The sequence below is a fragment of the Rhipicephalus sanguineus genome, chromosome 2, assembly GCF_013339695.2.
Source record: "Rhipicephalus sanguineus isolate Rsan-2018 chromosome 2, BIME_Rsan_1.4, whole genome shotgun sequence".
Lineage (NCBI taxonomy): Eukaryota > Metazoa > Arthropoda > Arachnida > Ixodida > Ixodidae > Rhipicephalus > Rhipicephalus sanguineus.
In genome coordinates this window covers 154,312,926-154,338,782 of record NC_051177.1, presented here as the reverse complement: position 1 = coordinate 154,338,782, position 25,857 = coordinate 154,312,926, and positions in this window count along the sequence as shown.

Sequence of the window (25,857 nt, the reverse complement as noted above, 5' to 3'; positions counted from 1 at the left end):
TCACTACAGCGTCTCTCATAATCATATCGTGGTTTTGGGAGGTCGAAGCCCAAGAATTACTATTATTATCACCTTGCTCCCGTGTCAATGTGTGGTGTTCATGGTTACTACGTTGATTGCGGCTATGTTATCACCTGTGGCACATACCCGCAAACATGAACTCCGGTATACGGGCATGTGCCACACGTGACTGGAGGAAAATAATTTCATAACGTACGCGACAAGCATTTTGCGTAATTCATGTCATGACCAGTGAATCGTGTTAGTCATATACTCATCCTATGCTGTGGAAATTTTGGTATATTACAACCTATGGAGACGACCAGGAGAGCGCCCAGACGTAGGCGGCTAGATAGATAGATGGAAAATGGAAATTTCAGGGGCTCGTTATTCTTTGTTATACACAATATTAATGAGCACTAACAGACAATAATGCCAAGGAAAGTATAGGGGACGCTATTAGTAGTAAATGTAATGTAAATGTGAAGAAAGCAACGTGGACGATAATTGGACGAGAAAAGTGGACCAGAAAAGAGGACGAAAGAAAAGTGGATAGATAGATAGATAGATAGATAGATAGATAGATAGATAGATAGATAGATAGATAGATAGATAGATAGATAGATAGATAGATAGATAGATAGATAGATAGATAGATAGATAGATAGATAGATAGATAGATAGATAGATAGATAGATAGATAGATAGATAGATAGATAGATAGATAGATAGATAGATAGATAGATAGATAGATAGATAGATAGATAGATAGATAGAAACGCCCAAAGTGCCTGAGGTTCGCTAAGACATGCTTCGCATTTACAAGGTTTACAATCATTAAAATGCAATGTTGTGCATGTAGATTACCACAGTGCACGGAAATGAAGCATACAAGCATGAACATAAACGTATTCACGTTAGGAAAAGCCAAGAAAAAACTACAATCAAAAGCAGTTAAAAAAATTCACCGCTATATCCACGAAGTAAATGATGTTAGAGGAGCTTGCTCGGACATGATCGGGTAACCCACGAAGGCTCCGTACACATTTCTCTACCGTCATATATAGACGTGACAACGTTGTTATATATGCATTACATCCACAATGTTTATTAATTTACGGCTGAATGCACTATATACATTTTGATGAACTATAAACATTATATATACACAAGAGTAGTTGTTTAACGAAGTTCAAACACGTTCCTCTACCATCATATATAGACGTGACAACGTTGTTATGTATGCATTATATATACAATGTTTATTAATTTACAGTTTGATGCACTATATACATTTGGATGAACTATAAACATTATATATACAAAAGAGATGTTGTTTTACCAAGTTCAAGAAGGGCGTCCCTCGATGAGTTCGGGGACTGGTTTCTCTTTAAAGATGATTGCTTTATGACGGATGAACTATATGCATTACATATACACAAGAGATGTTCTTTTACAAATTACAAGAAGGGCGTCCCTCGATGAGCTTGGGGACTCGTTTCCCTTTAAAGATGTTTGCTTTATGATCAGTAGAGTACCTTGCCAAGGGATCATCGATGATGGGACGCAATGGAAAATTCGAGAAGGCAACATCGATACAGGTGCCCCTGATGGGTGTGGGACGTTTGCGGTCGTACGATACGCATCGGAGAGCGTAACGTGACATCATGTGTTGGCTGGTTATAGGCAACGCGCGATCTTCCCGAGCTGCTGCTGCGTTGCGAGCCCGTCGTACTGCTGCCGTTCATGCTGCGGAGCAGCAACCAAGAGTGTTCACTGAGTGAGCTCCCGGCGAATAGAAAGGAAGCGAGCTAAACGAGAGGCGCGGCCCTCGAGCAGTCACTTAACTAGCGCTTGCGCCGAGCGTGGCGTGTGCCGCCTAAAGTACCTGGATATTTTTGGGAAAGTATCGTCTTTCTTTTAACCGAGCCGCCACGCCGAGCACCCTCCTCTCCCGCCTTCCATCTCCCCGCTTCACGGGCCGTCGCCTGGGAAACGCGCGCGTTATCTGCGTGACATAGCATTCTTGATAGGAAAGTGGAGCGAGCCGGGTTATAGGGCCGGCGCCCGCACGGTGGTCGTTTGGGAGAGGAGATAGATACGGTTTGGACACTTGGGAGAGGAGGGTTGGACACTTGGGAGAGGATATGGAGGAGAGTGTCGCTACTTTCTATATATCAAGGGACTTTAGTGCCGCCTTGAGCGGCGCGCCATCTAGTGAGCATTCCTGAAATCACCAGAGAGAGCGCAGCTGCGCCGAGCGTGGTGTGTGGGGCCAACGGTCACGCAGTGCGTTGACAAGGCGCGAGCATAAGAAGCTTGGGGAGCAAGCTTCTAATATATATATATACATATATATATATATATATATATATATATATATATATATATACACACATTTACGAGCAATCACTTTCTCAAATCTGGTGCTAGTAACAGTTCCTTCACTTTATTTTTGAACGCATTCGTAGTCGTATCTCATTCAATATTACCTTCTAGCTTATTTAGAATTGTTAGTACTTGGTAGCTGGTTCTTTGTTTACCATAATTAGTCCTTGTGTTTAGTTTCCGTCTTCTCTTCAGCCTCATATCGTAAGGAACCTCATTAATGTTGTCGTGTAGATGTAATGCATTATAATGCAGTAGTTTGAAATCATAAAGTTCGTTTGCTCGAAGCATTCGGTATTTTAAAAACAACGGTGACGTGCTTAGTTGACAACATGGTTCCTGGTAGTTTTCATAAATGCGCAATATCCTTTTTGTAGAAGATTAAGCCTGTTGTAGTTGGTTTTGTGGTAGTACCCCAAACCAATATTCCGTAGGATAGTCTGGAGTAGAAGAATGAGTTATATAAGTTCTGTTTCAGCCAGATAGGTATCAAGGGTGTAATTTTATAAAAGCATCCTACAGCTCGGGACAGTTCGGTACCTAAATTGTTAACGTAAACATTCCAAGGAAGGCGCTCTTGAAACCAAATGCCGCGAAACTTCTGCTCTGTAACCCTGGTTAACTGTTGCGCTTGAAAAGTTGGAACCATTTCCCGGCTTACTTGTTCGTTAAGAGCACGAAATATAACATAGTTTGTTTTCGATATATTAAGCTGCAACCTATTTTATCGCAGCCAAGCTGACAGCGACGCAAGGTACGTGTTCGCCTTAGCTTCCATATCTGTTAAAGGGACACTAAAGATCAAAACGACTTTTCTCATATTAGTAAAGTACTTTTTCACGATACCAAAAACACCAAGCTTGCTGCGAGAAGACGCTTAGTAAGCGAGAAAACGCGCGAATACAAAACGTGAGTGGTGACGCCACCTTGAAGTTTCCGCACCATTCGCCGTGACGTCACATGTTTTGACGGCGCCTACTAGGGACTACGTAGTTCCTAACCGATAAACATGAAGTACATTTCCCTCTGAGGGGGCCATAGACTTAATATACTATGTTTGGGGTAATTTTGTTGAGCCAGTGGTGCCGAAATACGATAAATACGCTTCGAAATCTCTGACGTCACGAGGGGAGATTTCGTCGCGAAATTTAAAAATTCAACTTTGAACTTGCTTTTCTTCTCTATTATTAAACCTATGACGGCGAAATTAACGAAATTAGAATTGTCAGAGCACAATTTATCGATTCAAGCGGATATTCTGTTTCTCTTTAGTGCCCCTTTAAGTCTGGTGACTCAAAAAAATGTTGGTGTCATCGGCATACATAATTAGTTCAAGAGAGTTGGGTATAGTTACAATGTCGTTAATGTAAACCAGAAATAAAAACGGTCCCAGTATTGACCCCTGTGGAACTCCTTGTGTTAACTTTAGTTTCGATGATGTGGTGTTTTTTATTTGCACAATTTGATACCGGTGGCTCAGGTAGTTTTTAATGAGCTCTAGTGCTACTCCCCGCGCCCCATATCTAAAGAGTTTCTCGCGCAGGATATCACGCTTTATGAAATCAAAAGCTCTCTTTAAATCTAGAAATATACCAAGTGTAAAGTTCTTGCTATCTATATTTGTAAGTATGTTTTCTTTGATATAGCACAATGCTTTTTCAGTTGATCTGTTTTCTTGAAAACCATATTGGCTACTAGACAAGATTTTGTGTTTTTCAAAAAAAGAAATGAGCCTTTGGTTAATCAAAATTTCAAAAATTTTCGACATAATGGGGAGGACCGATATCGGTCGGTAATTTGATAAATTGTTTGTAAGGCCACCTTTAAATATAGCTGTTACTCGTGCTACTTTGAGCTTTGTGGGAAAACACCGGTTGATAACATGATATTAATAATGTGGGAAATAGCCCCCGAGATAAGGTGAGAGACGCGTTTTAATTCATTCGCGCCAATCTCGTCAACGCCTTGTGTGACGTTACTTTTCAGCAGCCTTACTGACGCCTCCACTTCAGCAAGAGATGTTTGTTTCAGGAATAATGTGTGTTCTAACATAAGCGTAGCTGGAATATTGGTATCACAGTCAATATCATTAGGCTCTGCATAACATCCTGCATTTATGAAATGCGCGTTCATTGAGTTAGCCAAATCTTCACCATATATAGTTGTACCATTTATAGTCATTTCCTTTGTATCACCACACTGTTTCATTCTGTTAGTGCATTTACCATTTGCCATATCTTCTTAGAGTTGTCGTAAATGCTCTCAAATTTTGCCGTGTAGTAATTATTCTTAGCTTTTATTACATCAGAGTTCAGTGTATTTCGGAATTTTTTGTATGTACAAAACACTTCAGTATCCCGACAACTAATGAATTCTTGGTATAATTTATTTTTAGCCTTTATACGTTGCTATAGACTTTTGTTTATCCACGGTTTTCTGTACTTTTTATTCCGCCGCACCACAATTTTTTTAGAGGAAATGCTTTGTCAAAGCAGCTATGAATCATGCGGAAAAACATGTCGTAGGCAGTGTTGGCTCTAATAGAATGCTCCAGTCAAGCCCGCGAACTAAGTTGCTAAATACTTCACGTGAGATATCATTTAGGTTCCATCGAAAGGATATCTGCTCATCAGTCTTATTTTCAAATCGAGTAGTCAGAAGAAATACTGGCAAGTGCTCACTTATATCGGAAGAAAAAACGCCTGGTTTTATGCAATCTGCGCAGAGGTTCGTTATGCAGACGTCCAATAACGTAGCATTGTGCGTTGTGATTCTAGTAGGTATATCTACGTAATTTTTACAGGCATATGCAGTCAACAAGGCTGTAAATTCTCTAGAGAACGCGTCTGATGATTTCAGATCAATGTTTATATAATTCATAATGACAAATGAACCCAAATTTAAAGAATTGTCACAAAATAACGTCTCAAAGAAACGAAGAAAATTTTCTTGTTTTCCAAGGGGTGGCCTATACACAACGGCTCCGAGCATCTTGCAAACGCGTAGAGCTAAGTATTCGACGTCATCATTTATGACGGTAAGGTGAGGCAGCTTTTCACAAGCAAGCGTGTCCTTAAAGTATATAGCAAGGCCCCCTCCCTTCTTAACGCTGCGGCACAGGTGCTCAGAATGGTACCCAGATCCATGTTTCTGTGAACATTATCACGTCAAATGACACAGTAAAAGAACCCAGAAATTGGGTGATGTCATCAACTTTGTTCTTAATGCTTCTGCTATTGATATGTAGAAAGAAAAATTCGGCAGATCCCACGCACTGTGGGAATCGATGTAATGCGAAGCAGCCAGCAAAGAGCTGCATACATCGCCTTGTTTGTCTTTGAGCCAAATGAAATCATTCATGCCATGGCATCTAGTCCACCATATATCGCATGTTTGCCATGCACGCATGCATGCACAATCTAGTCTACACCATGCCAATGAAACGCATATTCTGGTATATAAATGCATGACCTGTCGTTTATGTTCATCACGCACTCGTGTCATGCCATACCAATTTTGGTATATATCACGTTAACGGAACGGCCGGAAGCGCACCATGACAGTGGCATGTAAATCATACCGTCCATGACATGCATAACATGATTCCCATGTTAAGACCTCTCATTTATGTTCGTCATACAGTCACATCGCGCAATACCAATTCTGGTGTATATCAAAGGAGCGAAATGACCGCAAGTGCACCATGAGTAGAGCATGTAAATCATGCCATACATGACATGAATATTATGGTTTTTCATGTTACCACCTGTCACTAATGTTCATCATACAGTCACATTGCGCAATACCAGTTTTGGTGTATATCAAGCTATCGAAACGGCCGCGAATGCACCATGAGCGTGGCATGTAAGTCATGACATACATGGCATGCATGCCATAGTTTTCATGGTACCACCTGTTATTCATGTTCTTCCTACAGTCACATCGCGCAATACCAATTTTGGTGCATATCAATCTAGCGAAACGGCCACGAGTGCGCCATGAGCATGGCATGTAAATAATGTCGTACATTTCATGCATGTCATGATTATCATGTTACCACCTTTCATTTACGTTCGTCATACAGTGGCGTCGCGCAATACCAATTTGGTGTATAGCTAGCGAAACGGCTGGGAATGCACAATGAGCGCGGCATGTAAATCATGACATACATAACCTGCATGTCATGATTTCCATGTTACCACCTCTCATTTACGTTCGTCATGCAGTCGCGTCGCGCAATACCAATTTTGGCGTGTCAAGCAAGCGAAACGGCACGAGTGCGTCATGAGCATGACATGTAAATCATGTCGTGCATGTCATGCATGTCATGATTTTCATGTTACCACGTCTCATTTACCGCCGTCGTACAGTCGCTTCGCGCAATATCAATTTTGGTGTGCATCGAGCTAGCGAAGCGGCCGCGAATGCATCATGAGCGTGGCAATAAATCATGACATACATGACATGCATGTCATGGTTTTCATCTTACCAACTGTCATTCATGTTCTTCATACAGTCACAGCGCGCAATACCAATTTTGGTGTATATCAATCTACTGAAACTGCCACTAGCCATTGTGAGCGTGGCATGTAAATCAGGTCATATGAAAATCATGACTTGCATGTCATGATTTTCATATTACCACGTCTCACTTACGTTCGTCATACAGTCGTGTCGCGTAACACCGATTTTGGTGTATATCACGCAAGCGAAACGGACTCGAATGCACCATGAGCGTGGCATGTAAATCATGACATACATGACATGCATTTCATGGTTTTCATCTTACCAACTGTCATTCATATGCTTCATACAGTCACATCGCGCTATACCAATTTTGGCGTATATCAATGCACTGAAACTCATGATGTAAATCATGACATACATGTCATGGTTTTCGTGCTACCACCTGTTATTCATGTTATTCATAAAGTCACATCGCACAATGCCAATTTTGGTGTATATCAATCTAGCGAAACGGCCGCGAGTGCGCCATGAGCGTGGCATGTAAATCATGTCATACATGACATGCATATCATGATTTTCATGTTACCACGTTTCAGTTATATTCGTCATACAGAAATGTCTCGTCATACCAGTTTTCGTACGTATCCCTTCATTTAAACGGCCGCGAGCGCCCCGAGACCATGTCATTTAAATCATACTGCACATGACATGCGCGTCATGATTTGCATGTTAGGACCTGTCATTATGTTCGTCATGAACTCTTGTCACGCCGTACCAATTTTGGTATATATGAAATTAATGGAACGGCCGCAAGAGCCCAAAGGCCGTGGAATGTAAATCATGCTGTTCATGACATGCGTGTCATAATTTTCATGATATGACCTGTCATTTATGTTCGTGATAAGGCCATGTTATGACACACCAATTTTGGTATACATACGATTAACGGTACAGCCAGGGAGCACAAAGGCCGTGGAATGTAAATCATGCTGTTCATGACATGCGTGTCATGATTTTCATGATATGACCTGTCATTTATGTTCGTAATAAGGCCATGTTATGACACACCAATTTTGGTATACATCCGATTCCTACGCAATCCTCGCTTCAGTGGTACGTGGCGAAATCGCGACATCCGGCATGTGAGTCATTCAGTGATGACTGCCGGTATGACAAGTTCATGATGGACTTCCGCTCGTTTTATGGGAAAAAAGGCTTCGCATGCGCTTGCCACCTGAAGATAAAAGTGACAACAGCTGTCTCAATGACAGCGAAGACGACGATGTCGATCCTCATGCACAAGCACGAGTGTCTTCATCGAGCAGTGAGGATGAAGATGAAGATGTGGTAGACCAGCCGAGCTAGTGCCTGTCTAAAACACGCAGTGCGGTGGAAAAAAAGGACTGTCAAGAACAGCGGGAAGTGCCACAATGGAAAACCGCTCATCCTCAATGTGACACTGTCCGAGCTCCTATTGAATATTTCAAGCAATTTTTATGACACCTTCACGGAACACATCGTTCAGCAGAGCAATATGCTTGCGACGCAGAAAAATCCGAACAAAGGGCTGGCTCTGTATCGTGGTGAGCTAGATCTATTTCTCGGTGCCGTCACCTTCATGTCATTATGTCGGCTCCCAAGAAGTCGGTTATACTGGGCGGCGGAGTCTAGGGCACACAGGGTGGCCGACACGATGTCACGTGATTGGTAGGAGGAAATAAAATCAAACTTGCATTTAAAAACAATGATGACGCCAAGTTACACCCCCCTGAAGAAATCCGCTTCATTGATGCGGCGATGCCATACTTGCGTTGCAATGAACGTATTGAGCTACTATTGGCTTAAAGCAACGTTACTAGAATACATTCAGTTTTCAAACTTGTTTGTACTGCGCGGAACCGCCACCACACTTGCTAGGTGTTGGCGCTGCAGTCGCATCGGGCTTCAAAATACCGTGCGCGCCGGCCAACGCTGCACAAGCGTTCGCGTTCTCTATCTGCCTTCCGCAGCTTTTGTGGTGGCGTTTCGTACTGCGTTCGCATCATGTGTCATCTGTTCGCGTGGTCGCGTTCTCTATCTGCCTTCTGCAGCTTTTGTGGTGGCGTTTCGTACTGCGTTCGCATCATGTGTCGTCTGTTCGGGTGAACCATGCCAACTTGTTGCGTGCCGGGGTGCGCGAGCGGATACCGCAAGGACGCAAGCAGCTCGGACAGACATTTTTTGTACGCTCCGACCGACGTGAGTCTTCGCGCAGCTTGGAACAAAGCAGTTCCACGTGCGGACAAGGAATTGACAGCCCGGGAGGAAGAGCTGAGTAAGGTCATTTCACAGATAGAATTGCAGGAGCCAATGACAGCTGATACACTTCAGCACAGTTACTGCCGCACGACTGCGAAAGCAAGCGCGCTGTACTACCTTGGTGGTTATGTCGTGAAGAAGGCGCGAAAGTTCACCAGTTTTGAAGATTGCCTTGCAACTTGTATATCTGATAACCACGTACCAGCAGCAGCAGCCTTAACAGAGATGCGATCCTTTGTGCCTGGTGCACTGCAGCATCCATCAGGTGCTTTGACATCTATGCTTAGCGGCATTGAACGTGTAATTGAAAAAAGGACCAATGGTAACAAAGTGTTCGGAGATTTGTTCTGGACTATAATGGGAGAGCTTTCTGGATGTTCTCTGACTTGTTAGGCTGCACAGAGCATTTTGAGGAGCTAAGTGCTTGAATCATCAAATTTTATTTGACCACACGGATGCATTTCTATTCGAAGTTTCTTCGCCTGCAGCGAGACTCTAGTGTGCCAGTGAAAGCAGCAAGAAAGCGTGCTAAATTGCTATGAAAAGGAGACTGTCACCAACTGGGATGCACATGTGCATAATTTTTTGTGGATGTATAACTGTTAAAAGCATAAGTGCATGTATGTATAAATACCTGCAGGATGTATAACTGCAGGTATTCAAAATAAATAAACAAGTGAGGTAATACCGTCCGATCTGCTTTGAAATGGAGTGAATGAGTACTTGAAAAAAAATGTTGCATGTCACCCGTGCTTAATGCAATAGAGCGTACCATGTTTGCTAGCCATGAACGCATAACCCCCGTATTCAGAAACGCTCCTCGACTTGAACTTGACTTGCAACCGCCTTGGGCAGCGCGTTCGAAACGCGTTTATGCTGCCTTGGCACAGCCTAAAGGCAGCGCGTTCGAAACGCGTTGAAGGCGGTGGCAAGTCAAGTTCAAGTGAAGGAGCGTTTCTGAATACGGGGAGTCTCTAAAAAAACTTTTAAAAACACTTAGATAGCGCTATCAAGTGAAAAAACGCGCCTGCGCTGAGCAGACGACACCGCGCCGGCTGGAGCCCGATGCGACGGTCCCGCCATCTGGCGACAAGCACAGAAATGGTGCCACCTGCGGAGTATGGTGGCAGCGGGGAGTTTGACAACTGAATGTATCTAGTAACGTTGGCTTAAAGTGCCACTAAACCACCAACAGACGCTCGCCTGCTCCTCTCCGTGCCTTTGCTCTGCCGACAACAGCCGCCGTGACGTCACCTGTATGTTTAAGTGACGTCGCGAGCAAGAGACGCTGTCAGTGGGCGAACAAGAGCCTGTTTTCTCTAGCAGATGCGCGCGCTTCTTGCGTTTCCCCTTCGGACGCTGAGGAAGGGCACTCGGAGAGGTGGATAGACGAGCCGACGAACGCAGCCTAGCGAAGGAAAGAGCGAAACGAGAAAGTGCGTGCACCTCCGCCGGCGTTCGCTGTAGACTCGTGCACAACTGCAATGTCCCAACTAAATTTCGACCTCTGGGTGGTTTAGGGGTCCTTTAAGTGCCGGTTGTCGCGAATTCGCGACATACCTAAAAGTATGCATTAACGTTGCATTTTGGATAATGCAACCGCTGATTTAAGTTAAAGGTGCTATTTAAAGATGAAAAATGAAAAAAACATTTTTTTTTCTTCGGCGCTTTCATAATTCAGGCATTAAAGGGTTAAGAGCCATTTGTTAATTGTGAGGAAGGCGCAACTTAGTAAAGAGTTTCAGAATTGGCGACCCAAGACGCTGGGTCCACAAGCTGCGTTGCGCAGCCTGCTCTTTGCTTTGGGATGATCATCAGAGTTTGAGAATTGGGCCGAACGCAGGCTGCGTCGGGTCATGCGCACCTAAGACGCCTTGGGAACCCACGCTACATTTCAATTTTTGCGTTTCGGGTCAACGCGAGTGCAAGAGCCCAAGAGTGGCTTGGATTCTGCGCATGCGTCCTGGCAGCTCGCAAGCTTCTTGGGTCCCCAAGCTCCTTGGGGCCCCAATTCTCAAACTCTCTATTGTGCCATCATGACCTGCGGGAAAGGTATAACAGGCATTCGGGTAGGTGTCAAAACAACAAGCTCAGGGAGCACAAGAATGTTGTTGGAAAAGACTATCGTTTCAGGTCACTTGTCTCTCGGCCGGCCTGGAGGCGCATGGTCGAGCTTGTCATTACATCGTAGAGGTTGCGTCTGTGAACCCCTTTTCGGGCACTGTTCGGTGACCAAGAAAGGGAAGCATGGGCTGACCCGAGAAATGATTGAAGCATACAAAATTCATCGTGACAAAGAAGAATTCGTGAACGCTCCTTCGTGACGCACTGAAAAAATAAAGAGATCGATACACTGATATCCAACAGACAGAGCGCAAAATTGGTGAGTGTCATATTCTTAGTTTGTTTTCGTTGGTGCTTGGCTTAAGAGCGTTGTCATCTGCTTATTAATCTTACACGTGGTGTTTCAAGAAATGTGTACAAAATTTCCAGAAATCACGAAACAGCGATATTTGTTCGATATATTCAGTTAATTCTTCTGTAGCCGCAGGCACCTAAAGACGGTGAAGACATCATTTGGGACAGTAATTAAGAAAATTAAATTTTAAAATTCTTTAATGAATAAGGTAGGCGGTTATGTGAAGTGAGAGGATTGCAGTTCCTCATGCGAAGAACCCATTGCAGCTTCAAGATTTCAAGAAAACGGCGTTTTCAAGAAAATGCCGAGAGAATAAAGGGGTACCGGACGAAAAAAAACGCCGAACGTCAACTGAATAGGGAAACTGTTGCAAAAAAAAAAACAATACACAAATTTCATCGCACGCTGAGCAATTGCAGCGCGGTTCAGTAATCTGGCTTATGTACACGACTATGCGACATAAAACTTCTTCAGCATTCCCATTTCTCTATTCCCAAGGTAATCAAAGACACGCTGACGCATACAGTTTAACTGATTGGAAAGCCTGGACCGCGAGAAATATTTATTCGTTCTTGTTCATCTGTTAAGCATCGCATTCATCAAATGTTGAGTATATTTAATATTTATTCAATGCAAAGAAAAACTTGAGATTCTCTTACTATCGACCTTTGTTGTAACAGAAGCATGTTGTAACAGAAGCATACATCGCCTTGTTTGTCTTTGAGCCAAATGAAATCATTCATGCCATGGCATCTAGTCCACCATATATCGCATGTTTGCCATGCACGCATGCATGCACAATCTAGTCTACACCATGCCAATGAAGCGCATATTCTGGTATATAAATGCATGACCTGTCGTTTATGTTCATCACGCACTCGTGTCATGCCATACCAATTTTGGTATATATCACGTTAACGAAACGGCCGGAAGCGCACCATGACAGTGGCATGTAAATCATACCGTCCATGACATACATAACATGATTCCCATGTTAAGACCTCTCATTTATGTTCGTGATAAGGCCATGTTATGACACACCAATTTTGGTATACATACGATTAACGGTACAGCCAGGGAGCACAAAGGCCGTGGAATGTAAATCATGCTGTTCATGACATGCGTGTCATGATTTTCATGATATGACCTGTCATTTATGTTCGTAATAAGGCCATGTTATGACACACCAGTTTTGGTATACATCCGATTAACGAAACGGCCAGGAGAGCACAAAGTCGTAGGCGGCTAGATAGATAGATAGATAGATAGATAGATAGATAGATAGATAGATAGATAGATAGATAGATAGATAGATAGATAGATAGATAGATAGATAGATAGATAGATAGATAGATAGATAGATAGATAGATAGATAGATAGATAGATAGATAGATAGATAGATAGATAGATAGATACGCTCAAAGTCGCAGAAGTTCGCTAAGAAATGCTTCGCATTTAAAAACGCTTTGCAGGGACCGATAATTCAGAATTAAAGGCGTCAGTCGTGTAATATTTTATCGCATGTTCTAGCTCGAACATGACGAAATGAGGGAATAAAATGTTCAAAATATGTTGCGCTAGAAAGTATGCGACTAAGCATACCCAGCAGTATCAGCACATATCTGAATAAGATCAGCGTGCGTGGCTATACGGATTACAGGCGAGCCTTCATCCCTTCTTGCTAAAACTTTTCCGCTGTTCGTCCAGACAAATTTCCTGTTGGCAGCTTTCTTTTTTTTTTTGAATTCTAGCCGAAAGCAGCGCCTTGTTCGCTTGTGTGAGATTTTCGTTTACGTAAATGGGCGTCTTCGCCTCACTTCCGAGCACTGAACTGTCTATCTTTTGTTTTCTGCATTTAGACAAGAACGCATTTCGCTTGCTCTGTCGCACAAAACAAGCAATAATGCTTTGCCCACCCTGTTTTGAGCTACGTACCCAATGGCACGTGTCGAGATCAGCTGCTTCTACAACCTCACCCACGCTTTCCCAAATTTTTTTTTATTGTGAGCCCTGGATCGTCTGCAACCGGCGCTCCTTTTATTTCTACATTATTGAGGCTCTGGTATTGCTCTAGTTCTTCACACATCTGAGCAAGCCTTTCGTTTTCCGCTTTCAGTGATTTGTTTTCGTTCACAATGTCATGCATTTCCTGCCTAAGCTGTTTTGTGTTTTCTGCTATGCCCTTTACGTCATTGCAAATGTCCGTACAGAAAGATACGCTGTCCTTCAGTTCCCTCATGTGCGATCTGTAGTCCCGCTTGAAATTGTCGAATGCTTTAACTAATTACCGGAGGTTTTTTTTACATCCAATGGATCTTTTTCAGAATCGCCACCGGCATCTTTTGCAGCTGCCTTCGCCATCACAAACACTTTGCGCTGAGTTCGGCAGCAGTGCACGGTAAACCAATCACACTAAATTAGAAAAAAAACAGCGCGAAAAACCCCAGGACACAGGAAGGGAACGCACACAGCGCTGTGTGCGGTTCTTCCTGTGTGTCCTGTGGTTTCTTGCGCTGTTCTTTCTAATCATGTAAAACCAACAAGCCCAGCTCTCCGCACTTTTGGAACACTAAATTACTTTGTGAAACAGAAAGTCTCACCTGTAAGGCAAAGTGAATTTCTTAAACATGTGCGTCTTTCGAAGCACCGCTGCCAAACTGGATAGTGAAATGTACGCTGCAAATGTATGCTGAAATGAAACTGGATAGTGAATGGAGAGTGAAATGTTTCTTACTCTAAAATTGAACAAGTTAACTCTGGCAGTCTTGTGGTTTTTCTTGTCGGCCTCTGAATCATTCTTATGTATATATTGTAGAATGGATAGGGCGCAAACAGGGGCGCCAGTGAAAGACGAAGACGAGGACGGTTGTTGGTGCTCGTGCTTGCTCCATTTCGGACTACTGGTCGCTGAACCTGTGCTATTTATTTATTAAACGCCTCACGGACTCAACGCTAAACGCGTACCATCAAGTAAAAACGAGCCCAATGCTGCTTAGCTTCGGTGATCGGACGAGAACCGGCGCATTCAGCATGGTATGGCCGATGGCTCCACCACTTGATGGTACGCGTTTAACGTTGAGTGCGTGAGGCGTTTAATAAATAAATAGCACAGGTTCAGCGACCAGCAGTCCGAAATGGAGCAAGCACGAGCACCAACAACCGTCCTCGTCTTCGTCTACACTGGCGCCCCTGTTTGCGCCCTATCCATTCTACAATATATATATATATATATATATATATATATATATATATATATATATATATATATATGCTATATCGGATATCGGCGTACTCGACCGGGCAGAGTACGCATACTTTTGTCGGAAATCTAGAAATCTACCTGATTTGGGAACGTACCTAAGTTGACATTTGGCACCATGTGTGCATATCTGAGCCACTCTGAGGTAACCACCGTTCGTGCTCGAAAATACTAACTCAAGCTAATTCTTCAAATTATTACTGCGTAGTTTACGGCATAACCGTGTACATACACTCGTATGCTGCGCTCGAGGCCCACCTCTCAGGGCTCATCGTGTTTGCCCATTATACTTCGGCTTCGTTCTCTAAGCTGCGAAATATCGCGTAACCACTCGCGAAGTAATTGAAGAACGCAGTCACTGGACAACCGGTAACGAACGAGGCGCAGACGTGCACGTGTTTCCTCTCCGATTACACTGAACAACAGGCACCTCGAAGCAGCGAAGAGATAGGCCTGGAACCAGAAGTACCGCAGCAGACGAGGCGTCCTTTTGCTATTCACTTTATGTTGTTAATCCTCTTTTGTACACACGACTTTCCTGGAACGTCAAGACAATCTCTAGAAATTGAATTCTGCAACTCCAAAGCGACGCTTACCGCTGCGCGAGAAAGAGAGCGACGGCGCCGAGCAGATGCGCAAATCGTAGACAGGGAATTGGAACAGAACAGACTGCATCGGCAAGATCCGGAAAACGGGGATCGTATACGCCCGAGGCATGCTGCTTACACGCATGCTCGACGGCAAGATCCAACCTATCGAGAAGCGGAACGAACGCGTTCCTTTCGTTGGAAGTTGAACATCCTTCGGAAGACTGCGATCGTGTTTCGTTCAACGCAATCTTGTCCACTCGGAGATGCGCAGCGTTGGATGGCAGATCCATCGCCGCGCCTCTTGCGCCGGTGAAGAGCAGGCGCCCTTTCTTTGTTTTTCTCGCTCGTTATACCTTTCTCCTTCTTGCCCTTTTTAACGCGATGGCGTTAGAGAGCTCGTGTTGCAGAAATTCTGGTGTCGGCGGCGGTGTCAGCGACAGCGTCGTTGGTTGTGAGAGAAAAATCGTCCGTGGCCGAAAAATTGAGAAAGATGCAAAAAAAATAAACAATGAAAATCTTCCGTCTCTTTGAGGATCGAACCCGGGCCGTTTGAGCGGCAAGCAGATCTCCTACCACAAAGTCACGATGTTACTTGCAAATACTTCGGAAAAAAAACACTACATAAATGCCATGTAGTGGAAGTAGTTTCCTTAACGCATTTTGTTCGCCGGGTGTCACGACGAAAATGAGCCCATTCGGCGATTTGTAGGCGCATTGGCGAGGCCTACAAACTACGTTTTTTTGCGCGACGCCATGCTTCGAAAAAAGCCGGGATAATGCAGCCATCGCCGCTAAAAACACACGCGAACTTTCAAACAGCTCCAAAAATGGACAGCTATGTCCATCTAGCGGAAAACATGTCAAGCCAACGCCTGCTTTCTAGAGGAGGCGTTGATCAAGCAAACAGCAAACGTTAGATAATGCGCTGCCATCTGTGAGGCGTTGTGAGAACTATGTCTCGACTCTTGCACAGGGAAGCGTTTTAGATCGAAAACCTGTACCATTACTATAGATATATCGCGCGCGCGCGTGTGTGTGTTTGTGAGCGTGTGTGTGTAACAATACACATTATTAAGTATGCACTTAGTGGTTGAAGTGCGCACTAAGGGCCGGATTTCGCTATCGCGTTCAACTCTTAAAGGGGAAGCTTAAAAGTCACCCAATTGTTTCTCTCTCTCTATTCATTGCTTCCTTTTTCATTTCCTTCGCCTTTCTCTCTCTTTTTATCTGTCTCTGTTTCTTTCTCTGTATGCTATGCCTTGCTCTTCCCCTCCTCCTTTCTCTCCTGCTCACCCTCACTTCCCTTTCCCACCAGCTTGCTATACTATACTATACAAGTCTGCTATGCCCTGCTAGTGTGCCTGAAGAGCCGAGTGAATAGCACGCCCGCTCTCGGATCGTGAGTACGCGGAATCGAATCCCGCCGCCTCATCAGAAGTCTTTCCCGCCATGATTTTCGTTTCTTTATATCTTTCCGTTGCTTTGTTTCTTTCGATGGTTCTCTTACCGTACTAGTTTTCTCCTCTCACCCATCAATAAGAATACAGGCCACGCCGGAGAAATCATCGCGCGTGTTTTCAGAGCAAAGCACAAGATGAAGAGAACAAATCAGCGCACGTGTAGTGGGAGCGAAGCAGCAGTTGTGGTGTTCTACTCTGTGGTGTTCTACCACAGAGCCACGCTATTGACTGAAACTGCTTCAGGATAAAACACTATCTGAATGTCATGTAGTGGAAGGAGTCTCCTTAACGCATATAAAATTGGGGTACGCTTAAGTTTCGCCTTTAAGAGTTGAACGCGATAGCGATATCCGGCCACGTGCTCATTGTGCTGTATTTCGCTTGTCATTATGTCCAGTCGCTCGGTGTCACAAACGCACAGAAACACACACTCGACACACCTATAGTAAAGGTAAAGGTTCCCGCCCTCTTCAACAGCACTTTTATGACAACGGTGTACCCACTACGTGTGTGTAAGGGAATGCGCGCAGTAATGTGTACGCCCTTTTACAGCGAAAGCTGTTATGAGATCATTTCTCCGGCCGTTTTTGGCGCCGTAGTTGTCCGCCGCCGCCGCCGGTGTCCGTAACCAGTATCGCTCAAAATAAGAAAAAAAACTAAATAAGAAAAAAATTCCAGGATGGAACGCGGTTCGAACCTGGGCCCTCTGCGTGGGAGCCCAGTATTCAACCTCTGAGCCATGCCAGTGCTTGAAACTGCTTTGCAAAAAGGTCCTATACAGGCTTCATGTCGGGAAGGAACCACATTAGCATATGCAATATAGCGTGGTAGAAGATTAAAATAAGCACCAAGCGTCGCACAACGCGAATTCTGTAACCAGGCGTCAAACAATTGCGAATTGCGCAACGAGTAGGTTGTTGAATGCTTCCAACCCATTACAAAAGGGCTCTGCCATAATTCTTCATCGTCATCAGGCGCAGAATCAACAAATTGCGCATAATCCCTTACATGCTTTTAGCAGGTACCAACGCTCTCTGTAGAATGACGAAAAATGGCACAGTGCCTGCTGCCCTACTTCTAAAAAATTACAATTATTTATAGCGTAGTGGGTTCCTGGCAAGTGCACTTGTATTGGTTGCCAAGGAAGCCCATAAGCGCATGATCCACTTCCTCGGGGTCTCAGTAAGATTACAATGATTTATAGCGTAGTGGGTTTCTCGCAAGTGCACTTGTATTGGTTGCCAAGGGAGCCCATAAGCGCATGATCCATTACCTCGGGGTCCCAATAAAGTTCTTCGCCCCCCCCCGTCTCTCTTCCACGTCAACGTATACAGCATGACGGGAGAGGGAAATAGCGGCCGGGCGTCACCCAATGCAAATTACATAACTGGTGGGCCGTTTAAAGATTCCAACCCATTACAAAGGGCTGAGCCATAATTCTTCATCGTCATCAGTCGTCACGTCAACAAAGTGCACATAATGCCTTACAGACGTGTATAGGTGCCTCGCTTCTCCATAGAATGACGAATAATGGCTTAGTGGGTGCTTTCCAACTTCACAAAAAGTTTGATTTGTGGCGTAGTGGGTACCTTTCTAGTGTACTTGTATTGTAGCCCCAAGAGAGCTTAACGGGCTCTAGAAACGCCGCTCTTCCAGCTTTCGCTGTGACTGTGCTGCGGTTTCAGCGCAGGCCTGGTGTTTTTTTAATTAGTGGCATGTTTTAAACCAGCAGAAATTACGCTTGTGATACTTTTTCGAAGTTGCGATGCACCCACTTCGTGTTCGTAAGGGAATGCGCGCAGTAATGTGTGTGCCTTTTGCAATGGGTGGCTGGCTTTAAATAACCAACTTGTTATGCAGTTCACATGCTGTGACATAGAGTTTCCTAAAAGTAACTAGAGGGGACTGTGGCGCTGCGGTCGTTCAGCTACCATGGGAATGATGGGTAGTACACGGATTTGCTTAATCTTCGTGCTTACGGCTTCGAACGCACTTGTTGCTTTGTTTATAGCTGGGTTTTGGCGTTCGTTTTGGATAGAATGGACCGTTATAAACTTAGTTACCAGATTTGAATTGGTGAGCCTAAAAATTAAAGCGGTGAAGTGGAACTGCTGACTGTTGCTTAACCTTGTTTTGTGACAAAGCGGCCGCAGGCGACACAGACCCAAACGGAGTCGAAAAATGAAGTTTAGATAAATCCGTGTACTACCCATCATTCCCATGCTCACTGAAGTGCCATGCGTTGCAGCTCCTATAGACACTAGCGCCAGAGTTCCCTCTAGTACGTATTGTAGGAAACTTTATGTGGTGTGACGTCCGATGGCAATATACGCTTGTATCGCGTTTTGTTGCGATAATACATCTCGTACTATGACACCTGTACACAGGACGCGTATCTTTGTGAAGCATTAAAGTTAATTTCAGTGCAGTTCCAAGCAATGGAGTGGCTCTATGGTAGAACAGCTGTTTGCACGCCGACGGCCTGGGTTCGATTCTCACTCGGACCTAACGTTTTCTTATTAATTATTTTATTTGGATCTTTCTCCATTTTTTGGTCACGGACAAGATTATGATTTTTCGCTCGCAACCAACGACGCCGACACCGGAATTTTTGTGGAACAAGCTCTTAAACGCTATCGCGTTAGTATTACGTGGCAGATGCATGGAATCGCGCCAGGCGTAAAAAACACGTGAATTACGCAACGAGTGGGTGCGCAACGAGTGGGTGTCATCATCTATTGCAAAAGCATCAACAAAGTAAGCAGCTGCGAAGTTTCGCACGTTCCCGTAAGGACGCGTAGTAGCTAGACCCTTCGCTTATTCCCAAGAGCAAGACGTATGGTGTAGTGGGCACTTTTGCGGAAGGGAAGGTGAAGCTCTAGGACAACGTTTTATTGCAACAAAATGTGGATTGATGGTACTCAATGAACCCAATGATCAGGCGGTGTCAAAGCAAGGCCAAGAAATACCGAGTATAGGCGAATACAAGTAGCTCGGAGTATGGGTAAAGGAGGATGATAGATACATGGAGGCACAGGAAAAAGCCTCGGCAGCGAAGGGAAAGAGGTATGCTGCAATAATGAAGCATAGATCTTCATTGGGATGCAATATGTACGAGGTGCTTCGAGGTCTGGGAAAGGTGTAATGGTTCCGTGCCTATATTGGGGAGCCCAGTGTTGTGCACGAGGTCAGAGCTGCAGTCAGGACTGGATGTGGATCAATGGACTGTGGGAGGCTTCACGTTGGGCGCACACGGAAAGACGACAAATGAGGCTGTAAAGGACGATATGGGCTGCACAAGTTTTCACGTTAGGGAACGTCATAGCAAAAAGAGGTTCGAAGAGTGGCTAAGAAATATGAAAAAGAGTAGATGGTCAGAGAAAGTGTTCCGGTATTTGCATAGGAAGCGCGTTGACTCAGTGTGGAGAAAAATAACTAGGATACTCACCAGCAAGCATACGGCTGGCAGTGTAAGCGATATGGCAACAAAGAGTGTTCAGCGAAAAGTTGGATATATTGGATGGCAGCGACGAAACAAAAACGTCTCTGAGTAACTAGTGAAAGGGAAAAACGAAATAACGAGGGAGGCATTTTAAAAAATCATGTCATCTCCGCTAAAGGGGACTGTTGCAAAATAGTGCAGAACGGAGCAACTTGGAGCGTGCCAGACTATATCGAAGACGAGAAAACCGAGGCGGCACGGAGGGCACGTACCCGTGGCCGGTGCAGCAGTTCGCCTTTAGTATTGCCATTAAACGGACGTCTCTCTTTCATGTCTGGGGAACCAGTCATTTCGTAACATTTGGTGCCGAAACCCGGGACTGCCCCTCGAGAGTAGCCTTCACGTCATGGCCATGTCGAACTTGGACCAGCTGCGCAAGAAGCGTGGTGCGCTCAGGACTGGTGTCACGCGGGCCCTAACACAATTAACGGACCTGCTACAGCAAACGGATCCCAACGTCTCGGAAGTTAGCGTGCAACTCGACTACCTCAAGGACAGGGAATCAGCATTATCAAGATTGGACGACGCAATCCTTGCAGTAACAGAGGAAGACGATCTTGACCGCGAAGTCGAAACGGCACAGGATTATAGCGACAAGATCAGCTACGCCTTAGCGCGCGCCAAGTACTCGCTGCAAGAAAGTCATCAGGCTACAAGGACGCATGCTAAAGCTTCTGGATCCGGATCGAGCTACTTAGAGCTTCCGAATTCCGTCGATGCTCCAAACCAGGTGAGAGAGCAGCGTCAGCAATCAGTTCTACTATCTAGACTACAGATACCTACATTCGACGGCAACCTGCGTGAATGGCAAACCTGTTGGGACCATTACGACGCCACGATCCACCAGAATAACGAATTGCCTCGCATCGAGAAGTTCAAGTATTCGCTCACGTACTTGACCGGCAGCGCGAAGCGGTCCATTGAAGGCATCCGGTTAGCCGAGCAGAATTACGACCTCGCAATCAAAACGCTTACGGGTCGCTTCGGACGGCGAGATCTTCTCATTAATGAGCACGTGGACCAACTCTTGGCGTTGATTCCCGTGAAGAGCTCGTCAGACGTTGCCAAGCTTCGTACACTCCACGACAGTGTGCAGTTCCGAGTGAGCGCATTAGAAGGCCTCGGAGTATCACCGGATCAGTACATCGTGGTGTTGAATCGCGTCATGATGCGCTGCTTGCCAAACGACCTGGCTATTATGTATCGACAAAAGACAAAAGAAGATAACCGCTCATCTAGTGGTACTGAGACTCCCGAAGACCGAATACGTCGAGCGAAGGACCTTCTAACCTTCCTTCGCATCCAAGTAGAAGTGCGGGAGGAAGGTCGCTTACAGCTTCGTCGCCTCTGTCGTGGCCCTCGGACCAAAGCCAACGGACAGGCGTACGACACAGACCACTCGATCCCTCCCGCTCGAGTTGGTCTCACGTTTTGCGCTGACGAGTATTTCGACGGGCTTTCAAGGCGCAGGCTCCTTTCCCAAGCGTCATCACCCCTGAATAGAAGCCAAAGTGCCAGGCCGGGGGAGCGCTTGTGCCCATTTTACATGAAAGCGAAAAGATGAGCATGACGACAGAGAGCACCGGCGGCGCGGAACACATTCCATCGGCTGCAGCTCTTACAAGTTCAGCCGTGTCGGTCAACCAAGTGTGCCCACTTTGCACCAGCAGCGGGCATAGCATTATTTCCTGCAATGCCACTCCGTCAGCGGACGACAAGCGAGTGAGGCTACGGAATAAGAACTGCTGTTTCCGCTGCGGTACACGCAACCACATCGCAAGGCTCTGCAAAAAGTCCTACAGCCTTACCTGTGGTACCTGCCGTCGCCGCCACCTGACTATTCTGTGCGAGCTGTCGAGACCAGTCGAGGGCCTACCGCCTACTGCTGAATCCGTTGCGTTGGGAAGACCCTCTCTGCCAAGTCTTCGAACCGTGACAATCGCCCAAAGCACTCACATCGGATCCACGGGTGTACTGTTACAGACAGGTCGCATTTGGGCGGAGTGCGGTAACCGACGACTTCTCGTTCGAGTGCTTTTAGGCAGCGGTAGCCAGCGTAGCTACATTCGCGAAGACGCGGCCAGAAAACTTCAGTGTTCCGTCGTTGGAAGGGAAGGGCTTTTCCTCATAACCTTTGGAAACTCCAAATCTCAGAGGCAACTACGCGCCGAGCGTGTCTCCGTGCGACTGCGTAGCCAATTTGACGATGCTGCAGTGGAATTGGACGTTTAACGATTCCAGAGATATGCTCCGTAACGAGTCCACCGCTGGAGAACAATATCTTGCAGGCACTCATCGCCAAGGAATATAAGGTGGCTGACGCATGTCAAGCGGATACGTGGAAAGAAGACGACATAACCCTTCTCATAGGATCTGACGCCTATAGGAGAGTGATAACCGGAAAAATTGATCGCATCAACGAGAGGCTAACAGCGATCGACACTACCTTTGGATGGATGGTGCAAGGCCCTATTAAGCCCGACCTCCGCTTCCCATCAAGTGCACTGTTCGTCTCGAGCAGCGATTCTGCAGCGGACCTCGATGTACCTTCGATGTGGTGTCTTGACGCCATCGGGATAGATGGAGCGCATTCACAAACTTTAGAGGGCAAACACCACCTGTTTAGATCGGAGCTAGGCGTTTTCAAGCGAAACAAGAATCATCCAGCTGACAACGCCGTCACCAGCGGCAGGAAGGTGGAAGAGGGTGAGACGGCAGGCGAGCATGTCGACGCTCATCTTGGCCGCGCGCGTCGTCGTCATTGGTGGCAGAATGGGGGTGACACCGCACTTGTGTAACTTGTCTCAGATCGGCTGCTTTTTGTGCGAGCACCACGACGAGGATCGCCTCTTCGAGATTTTACACGCCGAGTACATCGTCATCAAGCACGTCAAGGACGCCGTGAACGCCATAAGAGTCGGCCCCAAGGACGGAAGGGGGTGCGACAGCCGCAAATCAATGACCGCAGTGAACAGCCGCTGCCGGAACCAAAGCGAGCGGCTCGCAGGAATGCGCGTGCTATCTGCCGATTGCAAAAGCCCGCTCAGAGCGTTTTGAGCGCACAGCACAGAAGGAACGCAAGGGGCGTAACAGTTCCTTCAATGGCGACGTCAACGAAATGGAGGACAAGGCGCAAGTCAATGATTTGGGCTACGTGCCTCTCTTTGAGCTTCTGCCAATTAGCGCAGAGGACACGTCCGTGCTTTCGCTGGAGGAATCACATGAGGCTTCTAAGCTTCTCGTCTCAACACTCGGACTGGAAGGGACGTGCATGGAACCTTTGCAACAATCACTTCCGAAAACTACGGAAAGTATCAGCCAACGAAAGCGAATGCCCTTAGAGGAACTGGAATTAGCGGAAAAAATGTTCGACTCAGTGAACCAACCGTTCCATATCTTACCCAAGCTAACAAAACCGGGGAACTGCCAAGTACTTCCCAACATGAACTGCGAGATTGGCATGGGCACGAGCGTCGTCCATGTTTACGAGAACAATGAGAATGCGGTTGCTGAGAAGGCCATGAACTCCTCATACGTCAGCCTGCCGCAGTTAATCAACGACCTCAACAACATAGGCCTCATGATCACGGACAGACCGCTTAAATCGTCCCGCTGCCACTGGCACAGTTGGAAGAGCATTAGACCACGAAGACGTCTCGGGAGCAAGCTCGACGAGCTCCAGCAATTGATCGCGTCCCAATTCCTACTGGGAAGTAGACACATCTCGGTACCCAACGTGCTTCCGCCTCGGGGCTCGCGAATGCACTTTCATTGAAACACAGGGCTTGTCATCGCCAGCGCCTTTCAACTGAACTGTGTAAAAGGCGCCAGCGAGCCTAACTATTTCTGTTGCGGACATGTCACCACTCAAGCTGCACACTGAATGCAGGCGATTCATATTGGCCCCCCTGGGGCCATATATTTCATATTGGCCCCCCTGGGGCCATATATCCATACTGGGACCTGGGAGCATACATTCATATTGGCCCCCCTGGGGCCAATATGAATCAGTTGCTCCTTTCCACGGTTGCTCCAGGTTGCTCCTTTCTGCACTTGGCCCCCCTGGGGCCAAGTGCAATGGTTTATCAGAGGACATCTGAGAACATCTCTACCAGCAGCATGTAGTTCGCAGGGACCCGCAGAGGTGGGCAAGTAAGCGCTTCAGGTGTGGGATGGCAGCATGCAGCCGAGCAAGAGAAAAGCTATGAGAAGGCACAGAGCTCGGATCCTTCGATATTTAAAGCCAGGGGAGACAGCGTGGACAAGACCAAAACCTGACTGGAACAGTATTTTCCTTGGCGGGCTATCGAAGGTCTTATATTGTGGAGACAGATGAAGACCATCCGAGAAGGAACCGATTCCACGTCGCCCCAAATGGCTGGAATTGAGGAATGCTCATCACTTGGGTCAATAACCAGGAGAAGCCTGCAAGCCTCACCAGACGTGATTAGTCATGAAACGGGAGATGTGCTGGGTCAAGAGGACAAAATGCAACCACAAAGAAAATGGTCCCCGAGACAGGGTTCGTACAGGTTTTCAAAGCAAAAATTCAAGGATATCAAGGACTTTCCAGGACCTGTCGCAGGTATTCAAGGACTCAGAGCGGCATGCAAAGCTGGAGTTTTTTTACTCTAAAATTTTCAAAAATGACTACTTTTACTGCACTTACAATAAGTAAATAGATCACACAATTATAACAAAACATTAGTCTTGATAACTTCTCAAGATCACAACACACAATGAACACTCACAAAAGCGGTTGAGATTTCTCTAGTATAGGCTTGAAATTCACCAAATATATTCAAAACGTCCAGTGTGGTGTTATTTCACTTATATAAGATAAATAAATGTATATCACAGTGATGTTATTAATGACTAGCCTGGATCACTTTGCAAGTCCTAAACAGTAAAAAAATAAAGCTCACAACACACAATGAACTCTTACAACAGCAGTTTAACATTTCTCCTGTACAACCTTGGTGAAGTTCACCAGCATATTCAAAACATTCAGCGTAATGTTGTTTTACTTATACAGAGATAAATAAATGTATAGGAGGTATGCACTTGACGTCGTCTGCGAGGAGTAGCGGTGGGGTCAACATTTTGCAGGTCAGCGCACTCGCCGCACGTGCAAAAAACTCGCAGCACGCGCTGGAGTGTTTTTTTAAATGTAGTTTGGAAGAGAAACGTAGGAAGCCGTCAGGAGATGGCAAAACATTGGCTGGAAAGCTATGCGAGCACAGGTTTCACCTTCGCCGCAGCTCTGTCTGGCCGAGCCAGACCCGGTGGCAGCATCGCGAGAATAAAGCACGACTGATGTTGAGCGAAAAAATTTGGTCGCTTAAGCTAGCACCCCTCTTCAGAGTGCTCTGGACCGTATTTTATTTGTATGCTCATGCTGCTTAAACTAACCATGTGAGCAGTTACCTTGCGTAGATGCGGTGCTGGCGTTCTGTGCAAATGAGAAGGACAT